The 11,226-nt window shown below is 44.2% G+C and overlaps 1 protein-coding gene across 5 annotated transcripts in view; it reads right to left on the bottom strand.

Moving 5' to 3' along the window:
• Positions 1-11,226, bottom strand: part of LOC137188635 (transcription factor COE3-like) — a 171,418-nt gene that overhangs the window by 37,582 nt on the left and 122,610 nt on the right. The gene's annotated exons all lie outside the window — the stretch shown is intronic.

Genomic DNA, 11,226 nt, shown 5'->3' with positions numbered 1-11,226 from the left:
CTGAAAGAAACTGAAAGAATCACCAACCTCTGAAACCCCAATTTACACCTTAAAGCTTAGTTTTTTTTCCCACATTGTGCCTCAAATACACACAAAGTACATTATTGTCTCATAATAAACAAACATGAGGAGGATTCTGATGCAGATTGTGTCCCTGAGGTTCAAAGAGTTAATAAAACAACAACTGTGTATCTATAAGAGAAGAAAGGTTACAAGAAGATAAACATATCTGTGTGATTATTAATGATATGGACTGTTTGTAGTTCAGATTAGAGTATTTAGCTGTTAGTCTGTATCAGTGCATGAAGTTAACGAGCAGATATCAGCTGATCAGCTGATCGATCATCATCAGAAACCTTTGACTTCATATGAGAGGAGCATCGAGTGGTTTTATTCCACTGCAGGTGAAAACATGTCCGACCTCTCAGTGATCTTCAGTCTGTTGGTTCTTATTAACAGCGAACACTAACAGAGAGAGAGAGAGAGAGAGAGAGAGAGTCAGTGTCAGTTGATCTCTCTCTCTCTCTCTCTCTCTCTTATCTCCCTGCTGTTTATTAAGTGTGAGACCTCACACTCCACCTGTCCTCCTCGCTCTGCCTCTTCACCACTAATTCAATTCAACCTCCCCTCTTTTTCTTTTTCTTTTCCCATCCACTCATTCAGCTCCGCAAACAATCTACCCCCCCCCCCCTTCCTCCTCCTCCTCCTCCTCCTCCTCCTTCATCCTCCATACGCAGTGAGCAGAGCTGGAGAAACACCCGGAAATGAGTTCGGGGAGATACTTCTCCATAATCAAGCCCATTAATCATAAAAGGCTGTCAAATTTGACTTTGGGGACAATTTGTCAGCCGATCTTGCCCACTCCGCTTTTGTCACCGTTGGCTCTTGTATTCTGTAAGGATGATTGACACACCAAATGCCGGTGAGTAGAATAGCTAGTTTGCGCTAATATGCATAACCGCGGCTTTCATGAATAAGAATAAGGCAGCTATCCGGCAGCGCAGAGGGGTCTCCTTCAAAGGGCCCCGCCGCCGTTTGTCGTGAGCGCTGCAAATAGATGTTATTACCAATATAACAATATTTGTTTTCTTTCCCGGGGAACGGGGCGGCCGCGAGCTGCTAAATCAAATTTGTCGGAGGCCGTTTCAAGCGGCGGCGGAGGAGAAAAGGGGGCTTTCAGGGGCTGCGGCTGGGGGGGCGGGGTGGGGGGGGCGATATCTGAAGGGTGACAGAGCGCTGAGGGACATGGCCCTCGCCGCAGAGGCTGCCATGTTGGATTTCTTGCCTTCCCCGCCTCTCCCTGAGAGGAAGCAGAGAGCAGCGCGGCGTGAATCTATTATGAAAGAGGGATTCATTGTCGGATCCCAAAGAGACTTTTTTTTTGGGGGGGGGGGGCGCAGAGCAGCGGAGGCTGAATGGAGATAATGCGTCGGGACGACACACGCGGCAATCAGCGGCGAATCCCAAACTGGATTGCCTCTCGACGCCGCGTACATACATCCCAACTTATAAAAGAAGTGAAAGGCACTATGGGAAATGCTGCAATTGAATAAAAAACCCATTTAGACCCCGAAAGAGAGAGAGAGAGAGAGAGAGAGAGAGAGAGAGAGAGAGAGAGAGAGAGAGAGAGAGAGAGAGCTGCAGCCAGAACAGGATGAAGGATTAATACACCAGAACACTTATAGTATATATTTGTACTTTTTCACTTCATGCAGTTGTTCTTTTAACATCTGACACATCTGGATCGGTCTGTGATGACAGAAGGTGTCACATGATGCTGTAGAGTTTATTTGAATAGTTTTAAAACACCTGAGAAGCAAACTGAAGGTCTTCTGCAGTCACGTCATGATGATATTTTATATATACAAGAGCCTCTTTAACCACAGCTGATAGATTCCTCACACATCATCACATCATCGTATATGAGCAGCTGAGATGAGTCTATGAATGTTATTTATCTTTAAGACTCTCCTGTTAAATCAGCTGCAGTTTAGTAGAAGTGGTTTCAAAGACGGAACAACGAGCTCCTTTTCCACGTCTCATTCTGTGTGTTTGTGCATCATGTCATCAGAGAAGAAGAAGAAGAAGAAGAAGAAGAAGAAGAAGAAGAAGAAGCAGCTCACAGATGGAGAAAGAAACAAAGACGGCAGCTTTTAATGAACCTCTGGACAGTCCACCTCCCCCCGCCCCCCCCCCTCCTCCCTCCTCCTGCTGTAGAAATTAAGCCCATTACTTCCTCTTATTAAAATCTTGCCGCACTTTGACCTCAGCGCCCGATTGGCTGCCTGCAGGGCTCCGCGCTCCTCCCAGCCAATCGATACCGGCTGCCTCCCTGCAAAGAGCTCGAGTAATTGGAGAGCAGCGGCTGGCAGCTCGAACCCTGACCCCCCCCCCCCCCCCCTCCTCCTCAACACCCCCCCCCCCACACACACACACACACACACATTACACCGCCCATATGAAGACAGATTGCCTGATTTAGTGTAAACATATGCTGCAATTCCAGGCATCAGTGCCACTTTCTCCATCGTAATTTGTATTGATTTTTCTCTCTCTCTCTCTCTCTTCTCTCTCTTCGGGGAGGCCGCCGCCGTCGTTTTCTTCTGTCTTTGTGCTGTCTGATGTTTTTTCATGAATCAGAAAAGGAGGAGAGGAAGATAATTCAGAGGTGAGAAGAAGAAGAAGAAGAAGAAGAAGAAGAAGAAGAAGAAGAAGAGAGAGGAGGAGGAGGAGGGTGATTCCTTATATATTTAATCAAGTATTTATCGCTCTCTGTTTGCTTTCTCTCTCTCTCTCTCTCTCTCTCTCCGCGCTCGCTGTGAAAGTGATCAAACGGTTGGTCGGCGTCCTGCTGATCGGAGCACTCTGCTATTAGGCGACTAAGTGACTGAGGAGAGAAAGAGAGAGAGGAGGAGGAGGGGGAGAGGAGGAAGAAGAAAGGGGAGGAGGGTTACATGTTAAACTAATTTGTTGACGGCAGATTTGCAGCATCAGAGGAGACGCGGCGAGCGGCGGCGGCGGCGGCAGCAGGTCGGATCGCTCAGCCGTGAATATTCTCATGTTCACTTCCTGCAGCTGCAGAAACATCTGCAGCTTCTCTGTGTGTCATTAATATTTGAATTTGATTTAAAAAAGGAGCTTTAAAGCACATAAAATATACTTTTACATACAGTAAAGTTAAAACCAGGAGGCAATATAAAATAAGAGGAAGAGATGACGCTTAAAAGGGAATAAAGTCGATGATTCTGATACCAGAGGAAACATCAGAGGAGTCTTCACGTCATAATATTCTCCCCTAGTCTCCCTGACATCAACCGTTATTGATCGCCAGGAAATTAATTATTTTAGAGCTAATTGACTAATTGCTAACACCACATCATCCTCCAGCTTCTTCAACTTTTACGTTATGATGTTATCAATTAAGTTTAAGCTTCAAATCGAACACGAAGTCTCCATTAACAACACAGAATCAGGTCATTCTTCTCCTACTGAGCATGTGCGGAGGACAGACGAGCAGGTCAACCAGAGAAAACCAACGAAGAAGAAACGTTGTACTGTTTCCGTTTAGTTTATTGCAGCAGATTCTGACAGTTTGAGCAGATAAAGGTGGTCGATGACTACGTTTATCTACGTAGAAAATAAAGAGAACAACACTCGCATGACGCCGTCCGCCATTGTTGTTGTCGTGTTTCTTCTTCTTCCTGTTGCCACCATCTGTTCTGTCAGCGATATGACAGCGTTTCTACTAGCGGTGTGTCCGAATACAAATACGTTATTCTGCAAAGCACAAATACGAATATTTGTTTTATACAAATATTTTACAAATTATTTGTTTTCAGGAGGAAAAATAAACCATGTTAAACACCAGCGCGCAGATCGGTTACATCTCTATCTCACTGTTACGTCTGTCAGCAGGTCTCAACGAGGGGAGTCACATCCACCTGCTGCATGACGCACATTTCCTTATTTGGACATCAGTCCCGGAGTCGGGGGTGTTCCCCAGAGATAAAACTGAACTACTGACACAAGTGAAGCGCTCCCAAGAGAACACTTATTGTAACACTTCAATTTTCTAAAATTAAAAGCGTAATAAAAACAAAAACAGGATTTTTTCAACAAATACAAATACAAATACAAATACTCTGCACATCCCTAGTTTCTACAAAGCTCCGTTTCCCTCGTCGACACTATGACACCAAGCAGATGTTTTCACATTCACACACTCTGGACGACGTTTGGACGGAGAGAAGAAGAAGAAGTGTTTATTCTTAGTTTGGACTCATGACAATATGAACATTTGTGCACAGGACAGCCTCTTCCTCTCGTATCGACTCTTTTCTTACGTTTGTGTCTTTCTATAATAAATCTTCTCCGTCTCACCTGCGTGTTTGTTTCTCTTTTTAAAACGTTTCTGTCTTTACTCGTCATCTCAGCTCCACTGAGGAAGGTCGTTCATGTTTATTCAGACATGACAAGATGTTAAACTGACATCAGATTGATGTAAAAAGCCTGCAGGGGTCTGAGGAGGAGAATCGGAGATAAAGAGCGGCTGAACTCTCCTCTTCCTCTTCCTCTCTCTGTGATAATTTGGCGGTCGGTGCTGCAGATGCCGGCTGATAACAGGATCAGAGGATCAGCGCTGTGGAGTGAGGACGGTGGATTACGGGAACATCTCTGCAGGCTCATTACCCCGCTCAGATCCGGCTCCCACAGTAGTGCACGCGGCCTCCATGCTTCAGAGGAGCATGTATACACCCACTAAGCTTCTGTTTACATCCTCCTCCTCACAACTGTTTACATTTATTTATCTCTCGCTATTTTTCATTTGCTGGTTCTCAGCGGCGCCGAGTGGGAATCTATTTTTCTACGCTGCTGGTTTGTACATATTTACCAGCCGGAGATGAAATCTGCACTTTGGGGATCCCTGCTCACCTTTACCTTTTTTTTGTTTTTTGCTCTGTGGCGGCGGCGGCGGTGGTGGTGGAAGGCGCCGTCGTGTCCCCGATGAGCTGATAGACTTTCTGTGCAGCAGCTCTGCGTGGTTTCCTCCTGTATTACACTTATCATTTCAAATAGACTCCATATTCCAGATGAAACACGCCGCTGAGTGGCGGCTCCCCCGACACGCCGCCGCCGATTTCAAGATGCTCCTCCATCCCAGAGCAACATGTGCCGCAATTTCCCATCTCCCCCCCGGCTGCATGATTGATGCAGGTCAGAGCGGCGTTTGGCCTTGCTGCCTTTCGGATCGCCACCGCTGATGATTCCTCACTTCCTCCATTTGTGGGGGGGGGGGGGGGGGGGGGGGGTGGCGGGGGGGGGCTGACAGATGCACAACATGCTGAGCCTTAAGTGGACGAGCTGATTTGTTTTGCTGCTTGTCAAGTGGCCAACTGGCGTCAGCGGGGGCCGAGGCCTGTTGACAAGCAGCCATAACACCCTGGATGCATCCTCTCACCGGCTTATTGATCTACCACTCTCAATTCATCACCCGGTCGTCACGGAGAGGAGACGCACACACACAAACAACACAAACAACAACAACAACAAGATGTTTCTTATACCTTCATTCCAGCTGATTACCTGAAACCAAACTCAAACAACATGTGAGTCTTTCTACTGTCTGTGATCTTTAAAACCACCTAATATATAATATATATAATATAACAGCTGGTCGAAGTCGTTTTTAACAAACAAACAAACGGGGGACTAGTTTCAGTTCTCTTCTTCTTCTCTCCTGTTTGTTGTATTTTAGTTATCTGATGGTTGGTGGGTTGTTCTTTTAGTTTCTATGATGTATATGATTATATTATCTGAGTAATATTTGCTGTTTTATGTTGTTTGTCTGGTTTTCCTGCAGGTTAAATACAAAATACATTTTAAAATAGCTCATTAATTATGCAGCATTTTCATTTTTTTGCACAAGAAGAAGAAGAAGTGTGTTTATTTTCTCCCTGAAATCAAACTTCCTTTGGATCAACTGATTTATTAACAAGAAGAAAACTACAGGAACTCATAAGAGTGAAGCTTTCTATCAGCTTCTTCTTCTTCTTCTTCTGTTCAGACAGACTGCGTGACTCCTGCGTGAAGCTTCTGCAGCTCCTCGTGACCACACATGAAGGCAGATTCAGTGATCGGACTGATCAGACACCTGCCAGGTCTTCTCTCAGATACCGAACATGTTCTCCGTCCTCTCGGCTCGTCTGGGGGAGCGACACGTCTCTCTCTCCTCGCTCGCTCTCGCTCCGTAACCCAGATGAACACCTCGCCTGTCTGGGACTCGAGTGACAGAAGAACACCCACTCCCCTTCTGCTTCCTCCTCCTCCTCCGAGGGAGCCGCGCCGCGCTCTGTGATTAGACCCAACATCCGCATGTTAATCAGCGAATAATTACCTCCTGGTGATGAGCAGCAGGGCAGCAGGGCAGCGCAGGAGAGGAGCGCCTCAAAGAAATAGGCCCCCCCCCTCACCTGAGAAGTTATTATTTTCTGGAGTCGCGGCCGAAAAAATGCCCCCGCAGAAACAGCTAATTACCCGACATTAGTTCCACAAGTCCCTGTTCCCTAAAGTGGAGCGGTGCCGCTGTGCTCTTTGATATATGAAATGTGGTGCGTCTCTGCTGAGAATCCAGGAATTCCCCCGGCGGAGAGCACACTTCTGCTGTCTATTAAAAGACAAGACAAGAGCCGAGATCAAAGAAGGAGAAGAAGAAGAAGGAGAAGAAGAAGGAGAAGAAGAAACCACTGGTGTCGTTTCATCGGCGGCGTGTGTGATAAGCGTTAAGTGGCTGAAAGACGACGACATGTTTCAGCTCCGCCGGCGTCAGGTGGACGGTTTTCAGGGTCAACGAGGGTCAAGTAGAAAAACTCGCTATTTTTTCTTAATTAAAAGGTTTTAAGAGCATCTTCTTCATCTTCCTCGCTGACCCCCCCCCCCACCCCCTCCCAACACTTTTACAGGGTCTGGGGCCGGAGCCGCCTGTCAATCACAGTTTAAAGTTCATGAAATTTCTATGAGCATCGATTGCAGCCGAGGCGAGAGGCGGTGGGGGGAATGTGTGTGAGGGGGGGGATGTAGGGGGGGGTGGTGGGGGGGGGGTGTTAGTGACTCCATTGATTGATCAAGTGTCTTTGAATCTCTCCTCACTTCGTCCTCGCTGCTGCCAGCAGTCTGACGTGTTGTTGAAGTGAAGCGGTGGGTCTGCAGCAGGTGTGAAGAGTTTAAATCACAGCTAATAAAACTTAAAAAAACATAAATAACACCGACAGATGTGATGTTTCAACATCAGCGTCTCCGATGACGAGATGTTTTGACTCTCGGATATTAAGAAGTGAAAAGACGCAGCGTGAAAATGTCGACCAGGATTATTTATTTATTATTATTCCCGGCTTAAAAATATTTGTTATGTGTATTTATTTTTAACTAAATGTCTTTATTTATTTATTTATAATGACTCAAATTGATTTACATTATCATAATGTAAATTTGTTTTCTATTGTAATATAATTATAATCATCATCAATAACAGTTAAAACATGATTATAACATGATAATATAATACTTTATACATATATATATATATTAAATCCCACTTTTAATGTCACACAAAAGAATAAAACTCATAATTAAACACATTTCAGAGTCTTTTAAGTCGTTTAAATCATTAATGTTTTTCAGCCCTGAGTTTCGTCTGTCAGGATACATGACGGCTCCCTGTGAGACGATACTGAGGGCTTTAATACTGTAGTTTTACCTCAGTAACAGTTTACTTTAAGTCAACAGATACAAACAGATAATTAATGACAATATAGTAAAAATTATAATAAATACTGTACATTAATTAACACATAAAAATGTCCTTATACATTATAGTGTATTAATAAGCATTAATTAACTGTTTATATACTGATTAGAAACGATAAATAGGAGGAATTTAAAGTGTTTTCACTCCAGTTTTAAAAATGTGTTTTATTATTTTAACTGCTGAAACTGTTACATTACATTTCATGTATTATAATAATAATAATAATAATAATAATAATGATTCATTTTATTTATAGAGCACCTTTAAAGCTACTCAAACACACTTAATGAAAGCTGCTTTATTATTTAAATTATTAATAACAAGCTGCATCTTAACTCTACAGTCCTTCTGTATGTTTTTCTTATTGTTTTTATATTTAGTGATTAGAGTTGATCTCAGTCATCAATGAAAGATCTCAGCGTGTCGTTTGCTTCTCACACTTGGCTGAGAGTCAAATATTGTTATTAAAAGTGAAGAATACGGAGGGACAGATGGATGCTGCTAATCTGAGGGAATTAATTCATTTAATTTCAAGACACAAATGAGTAAAAAAGGAGGAAAAGTACATGAGAACACACCGAGCACACAAATGACTCATCTGAAGGAAATATTTCTCGTGACATGGAAACATCTGCCACGTCTGGAAATCTACCTGAAAACTGAGACGTTTTGTTTTTGTGCTCCTGAAAGCCGACGCCCTGATGGACGAACCCCAGTAATAAAACAGCGTTGTGTTCCTGCTCTTTGTTTCTCTCTCTCTGTGTGAATGTAGGTGTAAACTGATCCGCAGCCGCGTTACTGATAATTACCTCCATGTGTTACAGTGACAGTAATTAAACAATAAAAATTCAGAAGTCAATTAGTGTTCGGGTGCTTCGAACGTGTCGAGAGGACAAACGGGGAACGAAGAGTGAGAGGAAAGATAACTCCTCTTCCTCTTGGCATCCCCCCCACCCCCCCACCCCCACCCCCCCCCCCTCAAAAAAAAAACTTTACAGCGGCTCAGATTCGAGGTTTAACTTTCGCCTCTTGGTTACATGTTCACAAGACCTTTAGCAGACCCTCATGGAACAGTCTGCTAATGCTTTCCATGTGTGATCCGTGTGTGTGTGTGTGTGTGTGTGTGTGTGTGTGTGTGTGTGTGTGTGTGTGTGTGTGTGTGAGAACAAAACGTACAAAGTGCTTCATTGTATTTCCAGCGGTGCTGATAGGAGCTACGAGCTGCTGGAGTTTTTATAAAAAAAAAAAGACGCCTGAGCTGAGCAGAGGTGCAGCAGTACGTCACCATGACAACCTGAGCCAGGCAACGCTCCGGCTTTTTCCAAACAACTTCCCTTTGGAATCGCTGATGGAAAACTCTGGATTCTCTCGACGACTGATTCAGGTGAATTTCTGTCGGATCGGTTTGTCGTTCGAGGTCACTGATCGATCAATCTGACTGACTGTCTGGCAGCTCAGGATGTTGCTCGTCTTTGTTTGAATAAAACTTTACTTAAACCGTCACCAGTGTGCTGATGTTGCTGCAGCTTCTGCCTCATGCACAAATGATAAATATATACGATATAAATAAAACCACACAGTGTCGGCACAGACTAAGTCCTGGATTCACAGCTTGGACCATGAATCACATCACAAAACTGAGCCTGAAAATTACACAAAACACACAAAACACACATTTTTTGCTCGATTCTTTAACAGAAGACAAATCTCATCCTCAGTGCAACATGAGACCCAGATTCACCGGTTCAGACCTCGACTACGTTTACAAGAATTGCGTTTTTTTTCCGAGGAAATGGCAGCAAATATCAGTTTCAGCTCCGATCTGATTCTCTTCAACAGAAGACGGATCTGGTCCAAAGAAAGAAGGGGCTCTGAGGGGTGTTGGTGGCGTTCTCTGAAAGACGCCTGTTCAGAGGTTCACTACAGTATATCACTGTGACAAGCTGACACCTAGAGCCAGAAACACCCCGGCTTTTTCCAAATAACCTTTCTTGGAATCACGGAGACTATTCCAGGTCTGATGAGGTTACCTGGACAAAGTCCAGTTAGTTTTAGTTTTCTAGAATCTTTATTAGTCTCTGTTGGGACCCGCAGACTCAAGTTTGGTCAAAAATAATCTCGGAGTCGGGAATTCTGCCACAACTTCACCTACTTCCAACATGTGTGACGGCTCCAAACTGCTTCTCTTCTTCACTTATAATAATAAAGTTGTTCTGCAGGTTCGAACCCGGAACGACGGCGAGTTTTACTTCTGAGCTGATTCACTACAAACAGATCTACAACCTGAGAAAGAGGAAGAGTCACCATGACAACCTGACAGCCACACTGGAATCACTGAAAAACACTTCCAGGTCTTATTTATTTATTTGGAAATTCCAGGCAATGATTCCCTTTCAGACCTGGAATACGCAGCCAGTTGCAGGTTTGGATCAAACTGAGTCTCACAGGTTCAAACAAGCTGACAGGAAGTGAAACAGTGACAGATCTACAACCACAGAGAGAGCTCTGAGGGTACCACTGTATCATTCCAGGTCAGTCCTGGATCCTGCAGCAGGCCTGTCAATCTGGACCTCAACTCCTGGACCTGGAGTTCTAGAGAGCAGAGCGGGAAAATGTCCTGCTTCTCAACAGCTGAAGAACGCTGTGCATGTGGAAGACCCTGACCTTTGACCTCTCAGTGAAGGGGAGAGAGGAGGTTCAGGGAGCCTGAGGATGATGACGTCACTGTTTTATCCACAGGAAGATGTTAAATCCACATTTAGTCCTTTTAGTGAAACAATTATGTGTTTAAGTGGAATTTATTAGTAGAGCTTCTTAATCTCAGTGACAGTCCCAGCGGGGGTCTGAACACCCACGCTGCAACGCACCGGCAAAACACAACATGAAGAAGAGAGAGCTGCATTAAGAGCTACAGAGCCTGATGCAGGAACTCTGAAAATAATAACTTCAGTTACAGAACTGAGAAAGATGGAAAAACAACAGTTTTTACAGCAGTTCTGAATCTGAACTGTTTGAGCTGCTGAGTTCAGTCTGTATATGAAGAACATTTCTCTCCATGAAGCTTCATCTCTCTTTGCTCCTCCTGCTGTTGTCATTTAAAACCAGAAAGTGGAAAAAACATTTTCTTATCTGCTTCAGTAAAACTCTTTTCTTTCAGAAATCTTTACTTTCTTTCAACTGAAGCATTAAAATCCCTGAAACTAAAGTCTTCCTCACTACGAAGAGTTAAAACACTGTCCGTCATGAGTCTGAAGATGTTACAGGAGAGAAAAGATGAATCTGAATAAATCTTGTGTTTCCTGTTTCAACATGATGCAGAGCAGCATGTTACTGTTGTAGCTGCTGGAGGTGGAGCTAGTTTACACTACTTTATATACAGTTAGCTAGTTTAGTCCAGTGGTTCCCAACCTAGGGGTCGGGCC

The sequence above is a fragment of the Thunnus thynnus genome, chromosome 9 (assembly GCF_963924715.1).
Source record: "Thunnus thynnus chromosome 9, fThuThy2.1, whole genome shotgun sequence".
Lineage (NCBI taxonomy): Eukaryota > Metazoa > Chordata > Actinopteri > Scombriformes > Scombridae > Thunnus > Thunnus thynnus.
This window is presented reverse-complemented; position numbering and strand designations above follow the sequence as displayed.